The sequence below is a fragment of the Schistocerca piceifrons genome, chromosome 2 (genome assembly GCF_021461385.2).
Source record: "Schistocerca piceifrons isolate TAMUIC-IGC-003096 chromosome 2, iqSchPice1.1, whole genome shotgun sequence".
In the NCBI taxonomy this organism is placed as follows: domain Eukaryota; kingdom Metazoa; phylum Arthropoda; class Insecta; order Orthoptera; family Acrididae; genus Schistocerca; species Schistocerca piceifrons.
The window spans coordinates 40,152,431-40,165,059 of NC_060139.1; the positions used below are offsets into that span (position 1 = coordinate 40,152,431).

Sequence of the window (12,629 nt, forward strand, 5' to 3'; positions counted from 1 at the left end):
CTCTTCCACCGTCGTTTCTCGGTATATCTCCAGAGCCTGACTGCGAAATTAGCGTGTTTTTTTCTTGTGTGAAGGAAATACGTTGGTTTTAGAGTATTTAAAACGAGTTGTCAGATGTGAGGTTGCACCCCACCCTCACTTTCGGGAACCACAGCTTAAACATGGTGCCTTACACCATTGTTTTCCGGCGCCATCTGTCTTGAGTGGAACGAGCAGAACTGTAGTTATCAATATTCACACTGACGCAGAGAAAACAAAAAACGACAGAAGAGGCCGTTCCCTAGCAACGGCTACGCTGTGCATTTCGCCCTCAGGGGAAGCTAATGATAGGCTCCAGGCGAGCATCAAACTAACCAACTTAATATTGTGATACTTAGGCGCTTTCTACTTCTGGATTGGCACACACATGCTGAATCGTCTCTGGATCATCAGTAAGTACGTCACATTAGATATTTGTTTTATCGCCCTGCTGTAAATTAAAGGGCAGTTTTTCAACGGCTGTCAGTTCTGCTTCTAGCTACGCTACATCGCCCTAGCAGCACCTACGCACTGCGTTCAGATGTGCTCACCTCCGCCCTGGCGTTGAGCGCCTACAGCGCCGTCGCCTTCGGCCTCTGATGGCAGGAGGGTAGCCGACACATCAAGGCGTGGGTGGGACGCAGCACAACGCGGTGGTGGTGTAACGGTCAGCATGGTTGCTTCCCAAGCAGTTGACCCGGGTTCGATTCCCGGCCACCGCACAAAAGGTACTTTTTTTCTTCTACGGGTATTCCACGTAACGAAACGCGATCTTCGAAACTGTGAACTGTCGCGGTACGAATAGTTTTCCTTCGCCCCTCGTCTCAGTCCGTGCTGCCAGGGCGCTAGTCTGCGGCTTTCGTTTCTCAGCATCGTGTGTCTCCATGTGTCGACTTGTCTCGACTTTGCTCGGCTGACGCGAAAGCTGACGCTTGGAAATGGGCATATATGTAGAGGGCAGGCGCGACAAACGACTGGGAGAGACCAAAAAACGACAAACACACGACAGAACCTTTCATTTTATTGTGGCCACAGATTCGCCCCTTAGTGTACCGAGAGGCAAGAGTGGCGTCAGCGTGCGGGACCGCATAATTATTGCTAAGCAACAACGAAGCCGAAGGAAAAATGCAAAATGAAAGAAGGCAACAGCACGTCGAGTTCCCTGCCGAGCACGCATCCATGTACTAACCACGGCCAACGATTCCTAACGCCGGTGAACAGACGAGAACCGCTGCACTACGCGCGGTGTGGCCGTTGGCGACAGTATCGCGCAACGTGTAGACACCTTACTTCTTGTGAAGATCGCTTGTTATTTACCTGGCAGTGTGTCGCTGGAGGAAGCATTGTCTTTTAGGGGAGAAAAATGAAATGGCACTTGGTGCGGTCGAATACGTGGCCTTTGTGTTCACAGCACGACGCTCTAACTTACTCAGCTATCGAGCTACGCAATGTGGCACGTCTGCAGTCCAATACCCGATCCACCGTCTCATCCACCTTTATTACTGCCCTGACACTCATTTACGCACATATCTGCTTTCGTTCACGTTTGCTCGCCTGATGCTTGGACCCCAAAAACCACAACCCAAAGATATCGTAAATGCCGTGAGAATAACCAAGACTCAGCAAACAAAAGAATGTTCGGCTACCGGGAATCGATTCCGGGCCTCGTGGCTGAAAGCCATGTCTCCTAACAGCTTTCCATTCTTTCAGGCCGCCAGACAATCAGACTTGCAAGGCAAGCACCATAGTCACTGCCGTTTCTCGTAGTATCTGTGGAACCTGTTCCCGCGTAATTTACTTGTTTTCCCGCATGTACGAAATTGGTAGTTTTGGAATATTTAAAATGCATTGTCAGATGTGGGGTTCGAACCCACGCTCCCCTTCGGGAACCAGAGCTTAAATCTGGCGCCTTAGACCGCTCGGCCAATCTGACGCGTGGGCGCCAGATCTCTTCCACCGTCGTTTCTCGGTATATCTCCAGAGCCTGACTGCGAAATTAGCGTGTTTTTTTCTTGTGTGAAGGAAATACGTTGGTTTTAGAGTATTTAAAACGAGTTGTCAGATGTGAGGTTGCACCCCACCCTCACTTTCGGGAACCACAGCTTAAACATGGTGCCTTACACCATTGTTTTCCGTCGCCATCTGTCTTGAGTGGAACGAGCAGAACTGTAGTTATCAATATTCACACTGACGCAGAGAAAACAAAAAACGACAGAAGAGGCCGTTCCCTAGCAACGGCTACGCTGTGCATTTCGCCCTCAGGGGAAGCTAATGATAGGCTCCAGGCGAGCATCAAACTAACCAACTTAATATTGTGATACTTAGGCGCTTTCTACTTCTGGATTGGCACACACATGCTGAATCGTCTCTGGATCATCAGTAAGTACGTCACATTAGATATTTGTTTTATCGCCCTGCTGTAAATTAAAGGGCAGTTTTTCAACGGCTGTCAGTTCTGCTTCTAGCTACGCTACATCGCCCTAGCAGCACCTACGCACTGCGTTCAGATGTGCTCACCTCCGCCCTGGCGTTGAGCGCCTACAGCGCCGTCGCCTTCGGCCTCTGATGGCAGGAGGGTAGCCGACACATCAAGGCGTGGGTGGGACGCAGCACAACGCGGTGGTGGTGTAACGGTCAGCATGGTTGCTTCCCAAGCAGTTGATCCGGGTTCGATTCCCGGCCACCGCACAAAAGGTACTTTTTTCTTCTACGGGTATTCCACGTAACGAAACGCGATCTTCGAAACTGTGAACTGTCGCGGTACGAATAGTTTTCCTTCGCCCCTCGTCTCAGTCCGTGCTGCCAGGGCGCTAGTCTGCGGCTTTCGTTTCTCAGCATCGTGTGTCTCCATGTGTCGACTTGTCTCGACTTTGCTCGGCTGACGCGAAAGCTGACGCTTGGAAATGGGCATATATGTAGAGGGCAGGCGCGACAAACGACTGGGAGAGACCAAAAAACGACAAACACACGACAGAACCTTTCATTTTATTGTGGCCACAGATTCGCCCCTTAGTGTACCGAGAGGCAAGAGTGGCGTCAGCGTGCGGGACCGCATAATTATTGCTAAGCAACAACGAAGCCGAAGGAAAAATGCAAAATGAAAGAAGGCAACAGCACGTCGAGTTCCCTGCCGAGCACGCATCCATGTACTAACCACGGCCAACGATTCCTAACGCCGGTGAACAGACGAGAACCGCTGCACTACGCGCGGTGTGGCCGTTGGCGACAGTATCGCGCAACGTGTAGACACCTTACTTCTTGTGAAGATCGCTTGTTATTTACCTGGCAGTGTGTCGCTGGAGGAAGCATTGTCTTTTAGGGGAGAAAAATGAAATGGCACTTGGTGCGGTCGAATACGTGGCCTTTGTGTTCACAGCACGACGCTCTAACTTACTCAGCTATCGAGCTACGCAATGTGGCACGTCTGCAGTCCAATACCCGATCCACCGTCTCATCCACCTTTATTACTGCCCTGACACTCATTTACGCACATATCTGCTTTCGTTCACGTTTGCTCGCCTGATGCTTGGACCCCAAAAACCACAACCCAAAGATATCGTAAATGCCGTGAGAATAACCAAGACTCAGCAAACAAAAGAATGTTCGGCTACCGGGAATCGATTCCGGGCCTCGTGGCTGAAAGCCATGTCTCCTAACAGCTTTCCATTCTTTCAGGCCGCCAGACAATCAGACTTGCAAGGCAAGCACCATAGTCACTGCCGTTTCTCGTAGTATCTGTGGAACCTGTTCCCGCGTAATTTACTTGTTTTCCCGCATGTACGAAATTGGTAGTTTTGGAATATTTAAAATGCATTGTCAGATGTGGGGTTCGAACCCACGCTCCCCTTCGGGAACCAGAGCTTAAATCTGGCGCCTTAGACCGCTCGGCCAATCTGACGCGTGGGCGCCAGATCTCTTCCACCGTCGTTTCTCGGTATATCTCCAGAGCCTGACTGCGAAATTAGCGTGTTTTTTTCTTGTGTGAAGGAAATACGTTGGTTTTAGAGTATTTAAAACGAGTTGTCAGATGTGAGGTTGCACCCCACCCTCACTTTCGGGAACCACAGCTTAAACATGGTGCCTTACACCATTGTTTTCCGTCGCCATCTGTCTTGAGTGGAACGAGCAGAACTGTAGTTATCAATATTCACACTGACGCAGAGAAAACAAAAAACGACAGAAGAGGCCGTTCCCTAGCAACGGCTACGCTGTGCATTTCGCCCTCAGGGGAAGCTAATGATAGGCTCCAGGCGAGCATCAAACTAACCAACTTAATATTGTGATACTTAGGCGCTTTCTACTTCTGGATTGGCACACACATGCTGAATCGTCTCTGGATCATCAGTAAGTACGTCACATTAGATATTTGTTTTATCGCCCTGCTGTAAATTAAAGGGCAGTTTTTCAACGGCTGTCAGTTCTGCTTCTAGCTACGCTACATCGCCCTAGCAGCACCTACGCACTGCGTTCAGATGTGCTCACCTCCGCCCTGGCGTTGAGCGCCTACAGCGCCGTCGCCTTCGGCCTCTGATGGCAGGAGGGTAGCCGACACATCAAGGCGTGGGTGGGACGCAGCACAACGCGGTGGTGGTGTAACGGTCAGCATGGTTGCTTCCCAAGCAGTTGATCCGGGTTCGATTCCCGGCCACCGCACAAAAGGTACTTTTTTCTTCTACGGGTATTCCACGTAACGAAACGCGATCTTCGAAACTGTGAACTGTCGCGGTACGAATAGTTTTCCTTCGCCCCTCGTCTCAGTCCGTGCTGCCAGGGCGCTAGTCTGCGGCTTTCGTTTCTCAGCATCGTGTGTCTCCATGTGTCGACTTGTCTCGACTTTGCTCGGCTGACGCGAAAGCTGACGCTTGGAAATGGGCATATATGTAGAGGGCAGGCGCGACAAACGACTGGGAGAGACCAAAAAACGACAAACACACGACAGAACCTTTCATTTTATTGTGGCCACAGATTCGCCCCTTAGTGTACCGAGAGGCAAGAGTGGCGTCAGCGTGCGGGACCGCATAATTATTGCTAAGCAACAACGAAGCCGAAGGAAAAATGCAAAATGAAAGAAGGCAACAGCACGTCGAGTTCCCAGCCGAGCACGCATCCATGTACTAACCACGGCCAACGATTCCTAACGCCGGTGAACAGACGAGAACCGCTGCACTACGCGCGGTGTGGCCGTTGGCGACAGTATCGCGCAACGTGTAGACACCTTACTTCTTGTGAAGATCGCTTGTTATTTACCTGGCAGTGTGTCGCTGGAGGAAGCATTGTCTTTTAGGGGAGAAAAATGAAATGGCACTTGGTGCGGTCGAATACGTGGCCTTTGTGTTCACAGCACGACGCTCTAACTTACTCAGCTATCGAGCTACGCAATGTGGCACGTCTGCAGTCCAATACCCGATCCACCGTCTCATCCACCTTTATTACTGCCCTGACACTCATTTACGCACATATCTGCTTTCGTTCACGTTTGCTCGCCTGATGCTTGGACCCCAAAAACCACAACCCAAAGATATCGTAAATGCCGTGAGAATAACCAAGACTCAGCAAACAAAAGAATGTTCGGCTACCGGGAATCGATTCCGGGCCTCGTGGCTGAAAGCCATGTCTCCTAACAGCTTTCCATTCTTTCAGGCCGCCAGACAATCAGACTTGCAAGGCAAGCACCATAGTCACTGCCGTTTCTCGTAGTATCTGTGGAACCTGTTCCCGCGTAATTTACTTGTTTTCCCGCATGTACGAAATTGGTAGTTTTGGAATATTTAAAATGCATTGTCAGATGTGGGGTTCGAACCCACGCTCCCCTTCGGGAACCAGAGCTTAAATCTGGCGCCTTAGACCGCTCGGCCAATCTGACGCGTGGGCGCCAGATCTCTTCCACCGTCGTTTCTCGGTATATCTCCAGAGCCTGACTGCGAAATTAGCGTGTTTTTTTCTTGTGTGAAGGAAATACGTTGGTTTTAGAGTATTTAAAACGAGTTGTCAGATGTGAGGTTGCACCCCACCCTCACTTTCGGGAACCACAGCTTAAACATGGTGCCTTACACCATTGTTTTCCGTCGCCATCTGTCTTGAGTGGAACGAGCAGAACTGTAGTTATCAATATTCACACTGACGCAGAGAAAACAAAAAACGACAGAAGAGGCCGTTCCCTAGCAACGGCTACGCTGTGCATTTCGCCCTCAGGGGAAGCTAATGATAGGCTCCAGGCGAGCATCAAACTAACCAACTTAATATTGTGATACTTAGGCGCTTTCTACTTCTGGATTGGCACACACATGCTGAATCGTCTCTGGATCATCAGTAAGTACGTCACATTAGATATTTGTTTTATCGCCCTGCTGTAAATTAAAGGGCAGTTTTTCAACGGCTGTCAGTTCTGCTTCTAGCTACGCTACATCGCCCTAGCAGCACCTACGCACTGCGTTCAGATGTGCTCACCTCCGCCCTGGCGTTGAGCGCCTACAGCGCCGTCGCCTTCGGCCTCTGATGGCAGGAGGGTAGCCGACACATCAAGGCGTGGGTGGGACGCAGCACAACGCGGTGGTGGTGTAACGGTCAGCATGGTTGCTTCCCAAGCAGTTGATCCGGGTTCGATTCCCGGCCACCGCACAAAAGGTACTTTTTTTCTTCTACGGGTATTCCACGTAACGAAACGCGATCTTCGAAACTGTGAACTGTCGCGGTACGAATAGTTTTCCTTCGCCCCTCGTCTCAGTCCGTGCTGCCAGGGCGCTAGTCTGCGGCTTTCGTTTCTCAGCATCGTGTGTCTCCATGTGTCGACTTGTCTCGACTTTGCTCGGCTGACGCGAAAGCTGACGCTTGGAAATGGGCATATATGTAGAGGGCAGGCGCGACAAACGACTGGGAGAGACCAAAAAACGACAAACACACGACAGAACCTTTCATTTTATTGTGGCCACAGATTCGCCCCTTAGTGTACCGAGAGGCAAGAGTGGCGTCAGCGTGCGGGACCGCATAATTATTGCTAAGCAACAACGAAGCCGAAGGAAAAATGCAAAATGAAAGAAGGCAACAGCACGTCGAGTTCCCAGCCGAGCACGCATCCATGTACTAACCACGGCCAACGATTCCTAACGCCGGTGAACAGACGAGAACCGCTGCACTACGCGCGGTGTGGCCGTTGGCGACAGTATCGCGCAACGTGTAGACACCTTACTTCTTGTGAAGATCGCTTGTTATTTACCTGGCAGTGTGTCGCTGGAGGAAGCATTGTCTTTTAGGGGAGAAAAATGAAATGGCACTTGGTGCGGTCGAATACGTGGCCTTTGTGTTCACAGCACGACGCTCTAACTTACTCAGCTATCGAGCTACGCAATGTGGCACGTCTGCAGTCCAATACCCGATCCACCGTCTCATCCACCTTTATTACTGCCCTGACACTCATTTACGCACATATCTGCTTTCGTTCACGTTTGCTCGCCTGATGCTTGGACCCCAAAAACCACAACCCAAAGATATCGTAAATGCCGTGAGAATAACCAAGACTCAGCAAACAAAAGAATGTTCGGCTACCGGGAATCGATTCCGGGCCTCGTGGCTGAAAGCCATGTCTCCTAACAGCTTTCCATTCTTTCAGGCCGCCAGACAATCAGACTTGCAAGGCAAGCACCATAGTCACTGCCGTTTCTCGTAGTATCTGTGGAACCTGTTCCCGCGTAATTTACTTGTTTTCCCGCATGTACGAAATTGGTAGTTTTGGAATATTTAAAATGCATTGTCAGATGTGGGGTTCGAACCCACGCTCCCCTTCGGGAACCAGAGCTTAAATCTGGCGCCTTAGACCGCTCGGCCAATCTGACGCGTGGGCGCCAGATCTCTTCCACCGTCGTTTCTCGGTATATCTCCAGAGCCTGACTGCGAAATTAGCGTGTTTTTTTCTTGTGTGAAGGAAATACGTTGGTTTTAGAGTATTTAAAACGAGTTGTCAGATGTGAGGTTGCACCCCACCCTCACTTTCGGGAACCACAGCTTAAACATGGTGCCTTACACCATTGTTTTCCGTCGCCATCTGTCTTGAGTGGAACGAGCAGAACTGTAGTTATCAATATTCACACTGACGCAGAGAAAACAAAAAACGACAGAAGAGGCCGTTCCCTAGCAACGGCTACGCTGTGCATTTCGCCCTCAGGGGAAGCTAATGATAGGCTCCAGGCGAGCATCAAACTAACCAACTTAATATTGTGATACTTAGGCGCTTTCTACTTCTGGATTGGCACACACATGCTGAATCGTCTCTGGATCATCAGTAAGTACGTCACATTAGATATTTGTTTTATCGCCCTGCTGTAAATTAAAGGGCAGTTTTTCAACGGCTGTCAGTTCTGCTTCTAGCTACGCTACATCGCCCTAGCAGCACCTACGCACTGCGTTCAGATGTGCTCACCTCCGCCCTGGCGTTGAGCGCCTACAGCGCCGTCGCCTTCGGCCTCTGATGGCAGGAGGGTAGCCGACACATCAAGGCGTGGGTGGGACGCAGCACAACGCGGTGGTGGTGTAACGGTCAGCATGGTTGCTTCCCAAGCAGTTGATCCGGGTTCGATTCCCGGCCACCGCACAAAAGGTACTTTTTTTCTTCTACGGGTATTCCACGTAACGAAACGCGATCTTCGAAACTGTGAACTGTCGCGGTACGAATAGTTTTCCTTCGCCCCTCGTCTCAGTCCGTGCTGCCAGGGCGCTAGTCTGCGGCTTTCGTTTCTCAGCATCGTGTGTCTCCATGTGTCGACTTGTCTCGACTTTGCTCGGCTGACGCGAAAGCTGACGCTTGGAAATGGGCATATATGTAGAGGGCAGGCGCGACAAACGACTGGGAGAGACCAAAAAACGACAAACACACGACAGAACCTTTCATTTTATTGTGGCCACAGATTCGACCCTTAGTGTACCGAGAGGCAAGAGTGGCGTCAGCGTGCGGGACCGCATAATTATTGCTAAGCAACAACGAAGCCGAAGGAAAAATGCAAAATGAAAGAAGGCAACAGCACGTCGAGTTCCCTGCCGAGCACGCATCCATGTACTAACCACGGCCAACGATTCCTAACGCCGGTGAACAGACGAGAACCGCTGCACTACGCGCGGTGTGGCCGTTGGCGACAGTATCGCGCAACGTGTAGACACCTTACTTCTTGTGAAGATCGCTTGTTATTTACCTGGCAGTGTGTCGCTGGAGGAAGCATTGTCTTTTAGGGGAGAAAAATGAAATGGCACTTGGTGCGGTCGAATACGTGGCCTTTGTGTTCACAGCACGACGCTCTAACTTACTCAGCTATCGAGCTACGCAATGTGGCACGTCTGCAGTCCAATACCCGATCCACCGTCTCATCCACCTTTATTACTGCCCTGACACTCATTTACGCACATATCTGCTTTCGTTCACGTTTGCTCGCCTGATGCTTGGACCCCAAAAACCACAACCCAAAGATATCGTAAATGCCGTGAGAATAACCAAGACTCAGCAAACAAAAGAATGTTCGGCTACCGGGAATCGATTCCGGGCCTCGTGGCTGAAAGCCATGTCTCCTAACAGCTTTCCATTCTTTCAGGCCGCCAGACAATCAGACTTGCAAGGCAAGCACCATAGTCACTGCCGTTTCTCGTAGTATCTGTGGAACCTGTTCCCGCGTAATTTACTTGTTTTCCCGCATGTACGAAATTGGTAGTTTTGGAATATTTAAAATGCATTGTCAGATGTGGGGTTCGAACCCACGCTCCCCTTCGGGAACCAGAGCTTAAATCTGGCGCCTTAGACCGCTCGGCCAATCTGACGCGTGGGCGCCAGATCTCTTCCACCGTCGTTTCTCGGCATATCTCCAGAGCCTGACTGCGAAATTAGCGTGTTTTTTTCTTGTGTGAAGGAAATACGTTGGTTTTAGAGTATTTAAAACGAGTTGTCAGATGTGAGGTTGCACCCCACCCTCACTTTCGGGAACCACAGCTTAAACATGGTGCCTTACACCATTGTTTTCCGTCGCCATCTGTCTTGAGTGGAACGAGCAGAACTGTAGTTATCAATATTCACACTGACGCAGAGAAAACAAAAAACGACAGAAGAGGCCGTTCCCTAGCAACGGCTACGCTGTGCATTTCGCCCTCAGGGGAAGCTAATGATAGGCTCCAGGCGAGCATCAAACTAACCAACTTAATATTGTGATACTTAGGCGCTTTCTACTTCTGGATTGGCACACACATGCTGAATCGTCTCTGGATCATCAGTAAGTACGTCACATTAGATATTTGTTTTATCGCCCTGCTGTAAATTAAAGGGCAGTTTTTCAACGGCTGTCAGTTCTGCTTCTAGCTACGCTACATCGCCCTAGCAGCACCTACGCACTGCGTTCAGATGTGCTCACCTCCGCCCTGGCGTTGAGCGCCTACAGCGCCGTCGCCTTCGGCCTCTGATGGCAGAGGGTAGCCGACACATCAAGGCGTGGGTGGGACGCAGCACAACGCGGTGGTGGTGTAACGGTCAGCATGGTTGCTTCCCAAGCAGTTGATCCGGGTTCGATTCCCGGCCACCGCACAAAAGGTACTTTTTTCTTCTACGGGTATTCCACGTAACGAAACGCGATCTTCGAAACTGTGAACTGTCGCGGTACGAATAGTTTTCCTTCGCCCCTCGTCTCAGTCCGTGCTGCCAGGGCGCTAGTCTGCGGCTTTCGTTTCTCAGCATCGTGTGTCTCCATGTGTCGACTTGTCTCGACTTTGCTCGGCTGACGCGAAAGCTGACGCTTGGAAATGGGCATATATGTAGAGGGCAGGCGCGACAAACGACTGGGAGAGACCAAAAAACGACAAACACACGACAGAACCTTTCATTTTATTGTGGCCACAGATTCGCCCCTTAGTGTACCGAGAGGCAAGAGTGGCGTCAGCGTGCGGGACCGCATAATTATTGCTAAGCAACAACGAAGCCGAAGGAAAAATGCAAAATGAAAGAAGGCAACAGCACGTCGAGTTCCCAGCCGAGCACGCATCCATGTACTAACCACGGCCAACGATTCCTAACGCCGGTGAACAGACGAGAACCGCTGCACTACGCGCGGTGTGGCCGTTGGCGACAGTATCGCGCAACGTGTAGACACCTTACTTCTTGTGAAGATCGCTTGTTATTTACCTGGCAGTGTGTCGCTGGAGGAAGCATTGTCTTTTAGGGGAGAAAAATGAAATGGCACTTGGTGCGGTCGAATACGTGGCCTTTGTGTTCACAGCACGACGCTCTAACTTACTCAGCTATCGAGCTACGCAATGTGGCACGTCTGCAGTCCAATACCCGATCCACCGTCTCATCCACCTTTATTACTGCCCTGACACTCATTTACGCACATATCTGCTTTCGTTCACGTTTGCTCGCCTGATGCTTGGACCCCAAAAACCACAACCCAAAGATATCGTAAATGCCGTGAGAATAACCAAGACTCAGCAAACAAAAGAATGTTCGGCTACCGGGAATCGATTCCGGGCCTCGTGGCTGAAAGCCATGTCTCCTAACAGCTTTCCATTCTTTCAGGCCGCCAGACAATCAGACTTGCAAGGCAAGCACCATAGTCACTGCCGTTTCTCGTAGTATCTGTGGAACCTGTTCCCGCGTAATTTACTTGTTTTCCCGCATGTACGAAATTGGTAGTTTTGGAATATTTAAAATGCATTGTCAGATGTGGGGTTCGAACCCACGCTCCCCTTCGGGAACCAGAGCTTAAATCTGGCGCCTTAGACCGCTCGGCCAATCTGACGCGTAGGCGCCAGATCTCTTCCACCGTCGTTTCTCGGTATATCTCCAGAGCCTGACTGCGAAATTAGCGTGTTTTTTTCTTGTGTGAAGGAAATACGTTGGTTTTAGAGTATTTAAAACGAGTTGTCAGATGTGAGGTTGCACCCCACCCTCACTTTCGGGAACCACAGCTTAAACATGGTGCCTTACACCATTGTTTTAAGTTGCCATCTGTCTTGAGTGGAACGAGCAGAACTGTAGTTATCAATATTCACACTGACGCAGAGAAAACAAAAAACGACAGAAGAGGCCGTTCCCTAGCAACGGCTACGCTGTGCATTTCGCCCTCAGGGGAAGCTAATGATAGGCTCCAGGCGAGCATCAAACTAACCAACTTAATATTGTGATACTTAGGCGCTTTCTACTTCTGGATTGGCACACACATGCTGAATCGTCTCTGGATCATCAGTAAGTACGTCACATTAGATATTTGTTTTATCGCCCTGCTGTAAATTAAAGGGCAGTTTTTCAACGGCTGTCAGTTCTGCTTCTAGCTACGCTACATCGCCCTAGCAGCACCTACGCACTGCGTTCAGATGTGCTCACCTCCGCCCTGGCGTTGAGCGCCTACAGCGCCGTCGCCTTCGGCCTCTGATGGCAGGAGGGTAGCCGACACATCAAGGCGTGGGTGGGACGCAGCACAACGCGGTGGTGGTGTAACGGTCAGCATGGTTGCTTCCCAAGCAGTTGATCCGGGTTCGATTCCCGGCCACCGCACAAAAGGTACTTTTTTTCTTCTACGGGTATTCCACGTAACGAAACGCGATCTTCGAAACTGTGAACTGTCGCGGTACGAATAGTTTTCCTTCGCCCC

General features: G+C 50.5%; 13 non-coding genes across 13 annotated transcripts; 7 read left to right on the plus strand and 6 right to left on the minus strand.

Moving 5' to 3' along the window:
- Nucleotides 1-668: 668 nt before the first annotated feature.
- On the plus strand, nucleotides 669-740 carry Trnag-ccc. The gene has a single exon. It is a non-coding gene; the product is annotated as a tRNA-Gly (tRNA).
- Nucleotides 741-1,867: 1,127 nt separating this feature from the next.
- On the minus strand, nucleotides 1,868-1,951 carry Trnal-uaa. The gene has a single exon. It is a non-coding gene; the product is annotated as a tRNA-Leu (tRNA).
- Nucleotides 1,952-2,634: 683 nt separating this feature from the next.
- On the plus strand, nucleotides 2,635-2,706 carry Trnag-ccc. The gene has a single exon. It is a non-coding gene; the product is annotated as a tRNA-Gly (tRNA).
- Nucleotides 2,707-3,832: 1,126 nt separating this feature from the next.
- On the minus strand, nucleotides 3,833-3,916 carry Trnal-uaa. Its single transcript has one exon. It is a non-coding gene; the product is annotated as a tRNA-Leu (tRNA).
- Nucleotides 3,917-4,599: 683 nt separating this feature from the next.
- Trnag-ccc lies at nucleotides 4,600-4,671 on the plus strand. Its single transcript has one exon. It is a non-coding gene; the product is annotated as a tRNA-Gly (tRNA).
- Nucleotides 4,672-5,797: 1,126 nt separating this feature from the next.
- On the minus strand, nucleotides 5,798-5,881 carry Trnal-uaa. The gene has a single exon. It is a non-coding gene; the product is annotated as a tRNA-Leu (tRNA).
- Nucleotides 5,882-6,564: 683 nt separating this feature from the next.
- On the plus strand, nucleotides 6,565-6,636 carry Trnag-ccc. The gene has a single exon. It is a non-coding gene; the product is annotated as a tRNA-Gly (tRNA).
- A 1,127-nt stretch (nucleotides 6,637-7,763) lies between these two features.
- On the minus strand, nucleotides 7,764-7,847 carry Trnal-uaa. The gene has a single exon. It is a non-coding gene; the product is annotated as a tRNA-Leu (tRNA).
- Nucleotides 7,848-8,530: 683 nt separating this feature from the next.
- Trnag-ccc lies at nucleotides 8,531-8,602 on the plus strand. The gene has a single exon. It is a non-coding gene; the product is annotated as a tRNA-Gly (tRNA).
- A 1,127-nt stretch (nucleotides 8,603-9,729) lies between these two features.
- Trnal-uaa lies at nucleotides 9,730-9,813 on the minus strand. The gene has a single exon. It is a non-coding gene; the product is annotated as a tRNA-Leu (tRNA).
- Nucleotides 9,814-10,495: 682 nt separating this feature from the next.
- On the plus strand, nucleotides 10,496-10,567 carry Trnag-ccc. Its single transcript has one exon. It is a non-coding gene; the product is annotated as a tRNA-Gly (tRNA).
- A 1,126-nt stretch (nucleotides 10,568-11,693) lies between these two features.
- Trnal-uaa lies at nucleotides 11,694-11,777 on the minus strand. Its single transcript has one exon. It is a non-coding gene; the product is annotated as a tRNA-Leu (tRNA).
- A 683-nt stretch (nucleotides 11,778-12,460) lies between these two features.
- On the plus strand, nucleotides 12,461-12,532 carry Trnag-ccc. Its single transcript has one exon. It is a non-coding gene; the product is annotated as a tRNA-Gly (tRNA).
- Nucleotides 12,533-12,629: the final 97 nt, after the last annotated feature.